Raw genomic sequence first — 13,321 nt, forward strand, 5'->3', positions numbered from 1 at the left:
CAATTGCCAGTTATCACTAGGGGTTTATTGAATGAAAAGTTTGAAATGTAGGCTCAAATTGGTTTCTAAGGATTTTTGAGTGTAGAGAGAGAAATGTTAAAGCTCAAATATTACAAAAATAGCCTAAATTATTTCCCAGAATTTGATACAAATTTTCAACTTTCATGAATTTTAGAGAGTATAAATGCAAAATGATTTCTCAACATTCAACCAAAATGAAAAATATGAGACTGAACAACGAAATAGTGCGCTTCCAAATGAATATTTAAGATCTCTAAAAAGAATGATAGACTCAAAATCTTACATGGGTTATAGTCTTCACATTAATCATCAAGATGTTCAAGTCTAAATCCAAAAATTAATCAATGAATATTTAAGCAGCTATGTGCATGTGCAGATCATCTGAATATGAGAAAAAAATTATATTTAATCAAAAGATAGTATAATAAACTAAGATATAATTAAAATATTAAGACAATAAAATTAACAATTAACCACAAAACTTTTTAAAAACACCACACGCAACACAAAAACTTCTTTTTTTATTTTTATATTTTTTGCTTTTTTGAAAAAAACAACACACAACAAAAACAAGTTTTGTGTTTTGTGTTTTTTTTCAAACAAAAACAAAACGACACACAATGGCATACATAAATAAAAATTGAATTTTTTTTACTGTTGATTTTTCTTTTTTTAAATACACAACAGCGCACACAAAGAAATACATGTTTTTTTTTTCTTTTTACACAATCGATAATAAAAATAAAAATCAACACATTTTTTTTTGCTGAAAATAAAATAAAAATATACACACAAACCAAACTCTTTCCCACCCCCAACTTAAATGACATTGTCCTCAACGGCACATACCACAAAAGATTGACAAGAACAGTGAATGGGAAGGAAAACATAACAAATAAAAATTTATTCTCAGATTCCAAGGTGATTTAGGTCTGAAAATTTTATCCTCGCTTAAGTAACCCATCTCAAACCAAATTTCTTTAGTCTTACTCAGCGGTTCCCTTAAAAAGTAAACTCATTTAACTTGCCTTGACACACCACACAGAAAAATAAAAAAATAAAACACAAAATAAAATAAAATAAAATAATACAAAATAAACTAATCCATTTTACCTCATGAGTACTGTAATTCCATATTTTTTCACTTCTTATGATTTATCAAAAACTCACGCTCTTGTTTGTTTTTTTTATATTTTAAAACCAGCTAAAATTTGCAAATTAGTATAAATATACAAAAATTGCGATAAACCAAATTGGAATGAAATAAAAGGGGGTATAAGACCTCCTAGAAAGAAAAATAAATGTACAAAATAAAAGAAATTGCAACAAAATAAATGTTAGCAATCAGAAGTTAGTAGCCAGTAGTCTTTATTTATCCTCTAAGTTATATGTCTAGCAGAGGTAATTAATCCACAAGTGTCCAGCAAAAGGTAAATAGTACACTAATTATATGTTCAATATGGGTATCTCCTTTTTGTGTCACAATATCAAAATTTTGTTTTTTTTTTTTGTAGTTTTTTTTTTCAAGTTTATATCTCTCCTACAGAAAGAAACTAAACTCAATTTTTATTTTATTTTTTTGTTTTATAAATGAATCTCTAAATTAAATAATTTTATTTTTAGTCCCTAGCAACGGCGCCAAAAATTGATATGGTCGTTTGCACACCAAAATATTTTATTTAAAACCAAGTAAAAACAACTACACTGTAGAATAGTGGTTAAGACCAGGTGTCGAACCATAGGGACTGATGATGAATAATTTAATCTAGAAATTTAGATTTGCTTGCGAATATTTAGAGTGAAAATTAAACTAATTAATTAAGCAATTGATTAAACAAAATGAAATAAATATCTTAGGATTTCGAATCCACCATTAACCTCATAATTGGGAGTAATTTTACTCAATTTTTAAAAAATCATTAATTTGGATACTGTGATATGAGCTTAGCATAAATACATCGTAAAGCGGATTTGTATATCAAACTCGAAAAGCCACGAATCACCTTCGCTTAGTACGGATCGTCACCACTAAACTATGGTTTGATGTACGACCCGTCTTGCTAGGTATAACTCGTCTAACAATTCTAATATAAAGTAGTGAAAACCATTATATAACATGATTTGAATAAAGCATTTATTGCACAAAAATATCTAAAAATTATACAACTATATCCAAATCAAATTAAAACTAAAAATACTAAATACAACTTATCCTGATTACTTGGTCAGGGTTTCATCTCTACCCTAAGAAGACAATTACTGCACTCTAATAGTTACAAACTAAACACTCTCACTCTTGGCCGAAGCCCTCTTCTCCTGCCTTGAGCTCTCTGCCCCAGCTCCTCTCTCCCCTTTTACGGGCAAAGCACCTGCAAAGAAAACAAATAATAATAATACATATAATATTATATTATAATAAAATATATACATATATTTATATATAATTGAGGGTGGGACCACCTCATTTGTTTGCTTGTTTTTGTTTTTTTATTTCTCTTTTCTTTCTTCTTCCTTTCTTTTCTTTTGTTTTGCTCCATTTTTTTTTTTTTGTAAAATGCACAGGAATTTACTGTGCACTTTATAATATCATAATATATAAAATATTTAAAATTTATTATTTACATTAATATATATATATATATATAAACACCTAAAATATATACAAACACACAAAAATCACACGAAATTATAAATTGATACAAATTAATGAACTAATAAAGTGTATATTAAGGGATTAAATATGTACATTTAAGCACTGATCCCAAATCATTTCATTACATGTCTGTTTGGATGGACTGGATAAGGAAAGATTAAAATCCAACGAACTATTAGTCCTAGATAATTAGTCATTAGACTATTTGACTGGAAATGATGCGTATCTCATGTCTGTTTTGTCATAAGATTAGATATTTGAAAATGACTATTTTAATGAATCTCATGTTTAATTAAAAAATTATGAAAGATGATAACTTTTCAAAAGATATTTTGTCTTTTTGAATTGTTTACAATGGCAATACTAAATTTAAAGTATATTTTATTTTAGTAAGCCTACTATTAATTTTATTTGCATGTGATATTAGAGGTATATTTTCATTTATAATTTTGTTAATAAAAAAAAAAGACTATTATATATCACGAGATTAATTTATATATGTTTTAAAAAAATGTTATAAAAAATGAAGAAAAAAATGTTCTATATTCTTTTTCTTTTAAATATTGAAAGTATATTTCATTTTATTATTTTGTAATACCAAAAAAGGAAAAGAAAACAATTATATATCACGAGATTAATTTATACATGTTTAAAAAAAATGTTATATACTTGAGGGGTCAATTTTGTCATTTAACTACATTTCTATCCCACAACCCCGTGGCCCTGTCTGTTTTCTGCCATGACAGTCCGAATTGGACTATGATGGATGGACAGTCTCCCAACTCCATGTTTGTTTTGGAAATGTAGGTCTGGATTAGTAGTCCGTTCGTACTATGAAAGGCCTTAGAGGTTCGAATTAATTGTCTGAGCGAAGTGGTGGTATTAGAAGATAATCCGTTCGGCTTAGAATGTTACTGGACATCTGCCCAGAAGTCTAGTCAGTCGTTTGACCAGTCAACTGCAATTTTATTTTTTTTTACTTGTTGGGCATTTTTTTTTTAACATTAATGTTTAATGTTTTTGTATTTTTTGTTAATTTTATTTGTTTTATTATTTTATATATAAATAATTTAACAATCCCCACACTAATAACTACCATAAAAATAAACATAATTTTACTAATTCCCTCACTATCAATCATTCACTGACAATCCTTTTTTTTTTTTACCTCTGAAAACAAACGAGGCCTATGGGATAGAGTTATCCCACATATGTAGAACTATTAGTCCAACTTTTATTTTTCTATCCAAATATTAAACTAATTATTCCATTAGACATGAAATCCAATCCCATAGTTGTATCCCACCAAACCAACACCTAACTCTCTTCTAATGAGTAAGTCCTTGCAAATATTTTTCTCAAGAAAAAAGATATTTAAAAAAAACATATTACACAATAAATCATAAAATACTTGCAAAGTATGAGTCTTACTGTGGCACTCACACAAAATGGGGCCTGTATCCTTATGAGATTGGCGGACTTAACGGGGAAATTTATGATACACATCACCCCTCGTTAAGGGTATGTAACCACATATATATATATATATATATATAAAATATTGTTACGTACTTTTGTGATTTGTTACTTATTTAAATGTTGTATATTTTTTTGATAAAAATTACGATAATTTGTTATTGAGAAATGAAGTTATGTATTTTATCATAATATTACATATTTTATGATATTATTACACATTTCGTGGTTAGAAAATGCTCAAATAAAAAAAAGTGTAACATCACTACAACAAAACTAACTATTTATGGCATTATGTTTACGACATGCTTAAATGCATGTTATAGTTAGTACATTCTACGACATTTTTTTTTACAAACCCTTAATATTTTGTCAATAATAGCATACATACCATGTAATTTGTTAATTCATATATTTATGGCATGTAAAGTATGTCGTAAAAAATATATGTTCTTACGACTTACAAAAATATGTCGTAAAATATTTACACTTAAGACCACATACATTTCATGTTGTAAAATACTATAACTTTACACGACATGCTACTGAATGTCGTGAAAACTTCTACAAAAAAAAAAAAAATCCAATTTGATTATTTTATGACATGCAAAATTATGCCGTAAAAAATGTATATTTTCACGGCATACAAAAATATATTATAAAATATTTGCACTTAAGACAACATACATTTCTTGTCATAAATATTAAATTTTATATTTTTTTTGAATTTAGTGATTGTTTTAGAAAATTAAAAAATATTTTCCTTCTAAGTACATATAAATTATTTGAATTTAAAAAGTAAAAAAAAAATTATTTAAAAACTTACACCACACTCCCTTTCATTCTAGATCAATACATGAATAGAGTACTAAAAATTTCACAAATATTTTACTATTTAGATACATCTAAGTAAGAAGCATCTAAAAAAATTGCTTAAAATTTTAAAAATATTCACTAAAAACAAAAAAAAAATATGAAAAACAAAAAATTCAATTTTCAGAAAACTGAATTCTAAAAAGTGAAACGAAACACACTGAATAGTACTTGCTCACTCAAATAAGAGGGATATAGTAGTATTATCAATACAATTGATAGAATGATGTAAGAGCTAGAGTTAACTCTCGAAGGCAGGTTGAAAATAATCATATTCATTGGCAAATTTGCTTAGCACCCCTGATCTCATAAGATTAAAAATAAAATAAAATAAAATCTAAAAATCCAACTTCAGTCTAACATGTGTGAGGTTAATTAACATAACTAAAAAAACAACTAATTTGTTGAAAAAAAAAAAAAAACTGGCAATAATATTGGGTTTCTTTTTTGTATAATAAGAGAACATGTGTTTCCTGTTGAACTAGAGATTTTGCGGATGAGTTCATAGCTACATATTGCAACTTTGCAAGGCTCTCTTTGTATTGAATGAATAGGACTCATATGTACATAGTATGACTGAATCTTTTCTCAGTTAATTCCTTCCGGAAAAGGTTTTTAAGTAGTGTTTGGTATGCTAAAATGATTTTAGGCAAGAATGGAATGACTATTTATTGATCTCTTAATCGGGGGTGGGGGGGGGGGGGGAGCGGTGGTCTTAGCCTCTCCAATTTTTTTTGCAAAATTTTATTTTTATATGCATGTGTTTACCCAAAAAAAAAAAATGGAATCATTTGAATTGGTCCCCCAAACTCAATTCCATATTTTCAAAAATTTAGATATCTCATTTTATATAAGGGTTAGCCTTAAAAATGCCTCATTTAATGACCCTCAAAAAAATTAATATAAAAATATAGTCTATTTGATTGATATGAAATCATATATATATATATATATATAAAGAGAATATTTTGCTTAATTTCTGCTAAACAAAGTAAATTGGTTTCTTGTCTAGGTTTTTATTGTTTTTTTTAATTAAACCACTTTTAAAGTTTTATGGGTCAGCTCATTGAATAATATTCAAATAATTGTACAGAGCTTATTAGGTTTAACCTTTTATTATAACTTCTTAATATTCCAAAGCTAAAAACATTTATTTCCAATTGTCCATTCAATTTAAGAAATCTATATAGATATATATATACATTGATAAGCATAGGTATCCCATCCCACAAATTTGAGCTCTCATTCTCCAAGTCACAACCAAGCGTGTTGGTGTTCTTTTTCTTATTCAAGAACCAGCAAGAAGAAAAGGAAGATGCGTATTGATAATCCATCGAGTTTGTCTAAATTTATTCACATGTTGATGTTGGATGTTGGTAATTCGTCTGATTGGGCTAAATACCATCAAGACGCTCCCTCGAGTCGCTCACGGCAAGCTCCATCTTGGCAAGCCATGTTTCCATGGCGGCAATAGCATCTCGTGACTTATCCTTCCTTCCCTTTGTGGGTTCCCTTCCACGGGCTTGCTCCGTCACAGTCTCCTCTACACTGGATGACATTGTTGCCTTCTCTTCCTTTGTCTCGAACCTGCTCTGATACCACGTGTCACAACCTTGGTTGTTTCCAAGCTATCCGTGCGGCATTTAGACAATCTCAAGTCTTACTTGATGATGTTAAGTCAGCCTAACTCACAAACTTATAGAAAAGAGAAGTTAGAAGAATACAAGAGAGTTTAAGAGAATGCCTTATATTCACTTGTGACAAAGCTTATACAATTCTTGGATGGTTTTGGGCAAATGAGGCCCTCCCCCTTTTATAAGCTACAAGGAATGTTCTAGATCTACAATGATGGAGAGGATTCTAAATCCTTCCTCCTACTACATCTTATAGACTATTCGAGAATCACTCTAGAATGTACATGTCTAGAAGGGTCTACAAATATCTATAAGTATGTACAATTCTCTATAAAACTCTAAGCAGTTCTAGAAGCTTCCAGCATCCTGCATGGTTTTCATATTTTCTCAAGTTTTCCAGAAGCTTCCAGAATATTCCATTACCCTCCCTTCCTTAACACTATGTTTGGGAACCTAGGAGAGAAAAAGAAAAGAAATGATTACTTAAGTTATAAGAGAAAAGAAAAAAAAAAGAAATGATTGTGATTTTTCTCCTTTTTGTTTGGATAAAGAAGAATTAAAAAAAAAAATGATTGTGATTTCTTTCATTCTTGTTTTGGTTAGATTTCATTGAGAAAAAAGAAAAGAAATTATTTTATGTTATATTACCCAAATAACCTTTTATAATTTCAATCATTTTATTTCTTTTATTTTTATAGGGACAAAATTGGTATTATGAAAATAGTGGGCCAGTTTAAACCAATCTGCAAACCGTCCAAAATTGAATTGCAAACCGACAAAATTTGTATTATGAAGGGCTGCAAATGAACTGAGCTGTTCATGAACAAGCTCGGCTCGGCTCAGCTCGGCTCAGCTTGTTTAGTAAACGAGCCGAGCTCGAGCTCGAGCTCAAATATTAGGCTCGTTTAGTAAACGAGCCGAGCTCGAGCTCGCATAAACTCGGCTCGTTTATCTTTATTTAAATTATATAATAAATATATTATTTATATATTAAATAATATATAAATATATATAAATACATTATTTATATATTAAAAATATATAACTATATATAAAAATAATAATATAAATACATTTTTTATATATTAAATAATATAAATAATATTTTTATTTAAATATTTATATTTAAATAATATAAATAATATTAAAAAAAATTTATCGAGCCGAGCTGAGCCGAGCTCGAGTTCAGTTCCTTATCGAGCCGAGCTCGAGCTCAATACACGAGCTCGATAAGTAAACGAGCCGAGCTCGAGCTCAGTAAAGCTCGGCTCGGCTCGGCTCGGTTCGGTTCGGTTCGTTTGCAGCCCTATAGATATACTATATAAAACACATACTTATTTATGAGTTTAATCTCTTGACTTGAAACTAACATAATATAATATCTAATTAAATACATTTATTGATACATTTGATAGTGTACACGGAGGCTCTTTTAAATTTCATTACCCACAAAACCATATATGGGTAGTAAAAAAAAAAAAAAAAAAAAAAGTTTAATAGAAACATTTCTAAAATAATTTTATATAAATATTTTATTTGGATTGCATTGTCCATTTAAAAATTATTTGGACTGCACACAAGGTATGGTTTCGAACAAATGATAGTTGAGATAGTTTCGAACACTCGCTACTCGTCACTGTGACAGTTTCGGAAACTAAACTGTGTCTACGCTAGGGCTGCAAACGAGCCGAGTCGAGCTGAGCTTTAGTGTGTTTGGGCTTGTTTATTAAGATTTTAACGAGCTCGAGCTCGAGCTAAATAAAAATTTAATGACCGAGCTCGAGCCGAGTTGGCTTAGGCTCGACTCGAGCTCGAGCTTGTTCACGAACCTTAACGAGCCAAAAAATTTATAAATTCATACTTGCATGTGAAACTAAAGTTACAATTAAAACTTTGATTATACAATTATATATACAATATATATAAACATACTAAAAAAAAGTCCATATTTTACTAAAATAATAATATCTACTACCACTATTATATAAATATACTATCTATAGTTAAGTATTATTTACATTTATATTTTTTAAATATATAAATAGCATATTTCTCTTATTTTTTATACATAATTTTATATTATTTAATATATAAATAATAAATATTAAACGAGCCAGCTAACGAGCCGAGCTTACGAGCCGAGCTTTAGACTGTTTGGGCTTGTTTATTAAAAGTTTAACGAGCTCGAGCTCGAGCTCGAACGGCCAAAAAAATTAACGAACCGAGTTCGAACGAGTTCTTACCGAGCCGAGCTCGAGCTTGTTCATGAACGGCTCTGTTCATTTGCAGCCCTAACCTACGCCAAACGAAGTTCTCATTCAACTGATAATACATCATCCAATTTTCTTTGGTAAGTGAACGCCTATCTTGATATCTCTGCAATTTACTTTCTCATAGACAATTCAACGAATACCCATCATGCAAAACACATCGCACCTCTAATTTATGCTCTTCCCGAATTGATTTCTTTCTGATAATATTCATCAATGGCTGTTTTGGTACATTGCAATTCAAGTATTTGCTGTAGTAATGTCAATTACACTACCCTACCTACCTGATAATAATAGACAATACCACTCGAAGTGCAATGGGTCTATGGTGAATTGGAAGAAACATAGGAGAAAAATGTTGGGTCTTTGTGGGTCTGTGATGAAAAGCTCACATGGGTTAATGGCAGTGAGTGGGAAGCCAAATGGTGGTATGTCTTCTGAGGAAGCAGTTAGGGTTTTGAAGTCAATTTCTTCAGACCCAGAGGAAGCTTTTTCATTCTTTAAGTCTGTTGCTCAGCTTCCTAAATGTTGTTCACACTACCGAAACATGTAATTACATGCTTGAGCTCTTGATGGTTCATAGGAGGGTTGGTGATATGGCTATTGTGTTTGATTTGATGCAAAATCAAATTATCTATAGGAATTTGAATACTTATTTGATCATATTTAAGGCTCTTCATGTAAAAGGAGGGATTCGGCAAGCCCCATTTGCACTTGAGCGGATGAGAAAAAAAGGGTTCATTTTGAATGGGTATTCATACAATGGGCTGATCCATTTGCTTCTTCAGTCCGGATGTTGTAAACAGGCTCTGGAGGTTTATAGAAGAGTCGTTTTAGTAGGGATTAAGCCTAGTCTCAAGACCTACTCCGAGCTTATGGTAGCATCTGGGAATATAAGGGATATTGAAACTGTCATGGGCTTACTTGAAGAGATGGAGAGTTTGGGGTGTAGGCCGAATGTGTATACTTTCACCATATGCATTAGGGTTCTTGGGAGGGCAGGAAAAATTGATGAGGCTTATGGTCATCTGAAGAGAATGGATGACGAGGGCTGTGGACCTGATGTAATTACTTATATAGTTCTCATCGATGCTCTTTGTCCTGCTGGGAAACTTGACAAGGCAAAAGAAGTGTTTCTAAAGATGAAATCCAGCAGCCATAAACCTGATCGTGTAACTTACATCACCTTGTTACCGTGGAGATTTGGACACTAAGAGAATTTTGGAGCGAGATGGAAGCAAATGGTTATGTTCCAGATGTTGTTACTTTCACAATACTTGTTGATGCTTTATGCAAAGCAGGAAAGCTTGATGAAGCATTTGGTACCCTTGATAACATGAGAAAGATAGGGATCTTGCCAAATCTTCATACTTATAATACATTAATAGGTGGACTTTTGAGAGTTAATAGATTGAATGAAGTGTTAGAACTTTTTGATGGTATGGAATCATTTGGCATGAAACTTACTGCTTACACATATATCCTTTTCATTGACTACTACGGCAAGTCAGGTGAACCTGACAAAGCTATTGAAACATTTGAGAAGATGAAACTCTGTGGAATTGTTCCTATATTGTTGCTTGTAATGCATCTTTGTATAGTCTAGTGGAAATGGGTAGGCTTGGGAAGGCAAAAGGTATATTCTATGGACTAAAAAAGAGTGGACTAGCTCCAGATTCTATAACCTACAACATGATGATGAAATGCTACAGTAAGGAAGGGAAAATAGATGAAGCCATCCAATTATTCTCTGAGATGATAGAAAGGGGATGTGATCCTGACGTGGTTAGTATCAATTCTTTGATTGACACTCTTTACAAGGCTGATCAAGTAGATGAGGCATGGGCAATGTTTTGCAGATGACGGAGATGAAGCATCCTCCTACTGTTGTGACCTTCAACACATTATTGGCTGGTTTAGGGAGAGAAGGGAAGGTTCAAGAGGCCGTGGAATTATTTGAGAGCATAACTGCACAAGGGTGCCATCCAATTCAATTACCTTCAATACACTTCTCGATTGCCTTTGTAAGAATGATGAGATTGATATGGCCTTGAAGTTGCTCTTCGAGATGACAAGAAGAAATTGTTTTCCCGATGTTTTTACTTAACAACACTGTCATTTACGGTTTAGTTAGAGAGAACAGGGTTAATGATGCATTCTTATTCTTCCATCAGATGAGAAAGATGCTCTATCCTGATAATATAACTTTTGTGCACCCTTTTACCATGTTTTGTGAAGGACGGGTGGATTGAGGATGCATTTAAGATGCCAAGAGCTTTGTTCACCAGGTTAGGAATCAGACAGACAACTCTTTTTGGAGAGATTTAATTGAAGGAATTCTGTGTGATGCTGAAATTGATTAGTCTATTTCATTAGTTGAAAGATTGATAGTTGATGGGCTTTGCAGAAATGACCCAGTATTGATTCCTCTAATTAAGGTTATGTGCAAGCATAAGAAAGCCCTTGACGCTCACAAACTTTTTGTGAAGTTTACCAACAGTTTTGGAATTCAACCTACACTAGAAGCATATTTATGTTCTGATTGAGGGGTTTCTTGATGTTCATCTCAGTGAAATGGCTTGGGGTCTTTTTAAGGAGATGAAAACTGCTGGTTTTGCTCCTGATGTTTTCACCTACAACTTGTTGCTTGATGATCTTGGGAAGTCTGGGAGGGTCAATGAAATTTTTGAACTCTATGAAGAGATGCTCAGCAGGGGATGTAAGCCTAACACCATAACTCACAATATAGTTATTGCTGGTCTTGTTAAGTCTAATAGAATAGAGAAAACCGTAGATTTGTACTATGATCTTATCAGTGGAGATTTCAATCCCACTCCTTGTACATATGGTCCTCTCATAGATGGTCTCTTAAAGCTGGGAAATTTGGATGAAGCGAGGAGTTTCTTTGATGAGATGGTGGATTACGGATGTAAACCGAACTGTTCTATTTACAATATTCTTATAAATGGATTTGGCAAAGGAGGGGATGTGGAAACTGCTTGTGAGTTGTTTAATAGAATGGTTAAAGAGGGAATAAGACCAGATCTGAAGTCCTACACCATTCTCGTAGATTGCCTGTGCATGGTGGGGAAAGTGGATGATGCTGTGCACTACTTTGAGGAATTAAAGTCGTCTGGCATTGATCCTGATTTAATTTCTTACAACCTTATGATTAATGGCCTTGGGAGATCAAGAAGAATAGAAGAAGCTCTCTCTCTTTCCAATGAGATGCAGAGTAGAGGAATTATTCCTAACTTTAAACCTACAATTCCTTAGTTCTCAATCTTGGGATTGCTAGAATGATCGAGGAAGCCGGGAAAATGTATGAAGAACTCCTACTTAAGGGCCTTGAACCTAATGTTTTCACATATAATGCTCTCATTCGAGGATATAGCATGTCTGGGAATCCTGATCGTGCATATGCAGCCTATGAGAAGATGATGGCTGGGGGCTGCAGCCCCAACACTAGGACATTTGCACAGTTTCCTAATTAATTTTGAATTTTTTGGGGTTACCCCTCGGCTTTTCATTGTCCTAATTTCTGTTGCCAGTACTCAAGGCACGCAAGGTATCAATCCTTTGGATTTCTTTCTGGCATATCCCCAATATTCGTCACTGGCTTTTCTACTACCTTTTTGAATTTTAGATTTCTAACATTGTTTGTGTATTAATTTTAACTTGGTAACCTTTCACTTAATTTCACTTACACTTGTTTTTTTCCAGGAATGTTTGGCTTGATAGTACTTGATCATTTTGGTTGTGATAGTGTGGGCCTAGTCATGCTTGCAATGTTGGTGGTGAGATTGCTACTGCCATGCTTCGAAAGGTTCCAAGGTCTGTGGTCCGAAATATTTGAGGTGCTTTTTGAGTTCTCCTAACTGTTGTCCACAAGGATTGTCACATATTGTATATATATGTCCTTCAGGTTCTGGAGTGTAACATAAAAATAGTATTAGTGTAAATGATATCTTGTCCCTTGTTCAACCCATATGGATAGATTTCAGTCAATGTGCAATAAAATTTCAATTTAGAAGAATTTGCTTATTGAATTTGAACCTTGTTTTCTACTGTTTGATGTCTATATCACTCCATCATGTTCTTGAATATACCATTATTTGTGGTCATGTACCATTGGTTTGGATCATATATACGAATTTGTATTAAAAAAAAATAGAAAATTGCAGACTTCAAAGCAAAAGAGAGATATCCTTTTGGCAGAAGCCGAGTATGAATACTCATAATCTTAGTTCAAATAGGCTAGAATTTTTGTCAGAATTGGCATTGTGGGATTGATAACTGGGGTTTTTCTCATTTTCAAATGAATTGTAGTGTTTTTTAGGCCAAGGTGCAGATATCCATTGGAAATCCAATCTCCAAAACTTGAAGAAGATCTT

The 13,321-nt window shown here is 32.0% G+C and overlaps 1 long non-coding RNA gene and 1 pseudogene across 1 annotated transcript; both read left to right on the forward strand.

Moving 5' to 3' along the window:
* The first annotated feature begins 8,946 nt into the window (after positions 1-8,946).
* LOC114265300 (uncharacterized) lies at positions 8,947-12,976 on the forward strand. Its single transcript, XR_014349464.1, has 2 exons — positions 8,947-9,007; positions 12,651-12,976. It is a non-coding gene; the product is annotated as an uncharacterized LOC114265300 (long non-coding RNA).
* LOC114255898 (uncharacterized) lies at positions 8,960-12,640 on the forward strand (annotated as a pseudogene).
* Positions 12,977-13,321: the final 345 nt, after the last annotated feature.

The sequence above is a fragment of the Camellia sinensis genome, chromosome 13 (genome assembly GCF_055761805.1).
Source record: "Camellia sinensis isolate YWXY chromosome 13, ASM5576180v1, whole genome shotgun sequence".
Lineage (NCBI taxonomy): Eukaryota > Viridiplantae > Streptophyta > Magnoliopsida > Ericales > Theaceae > Camellia > Camellia sinensis.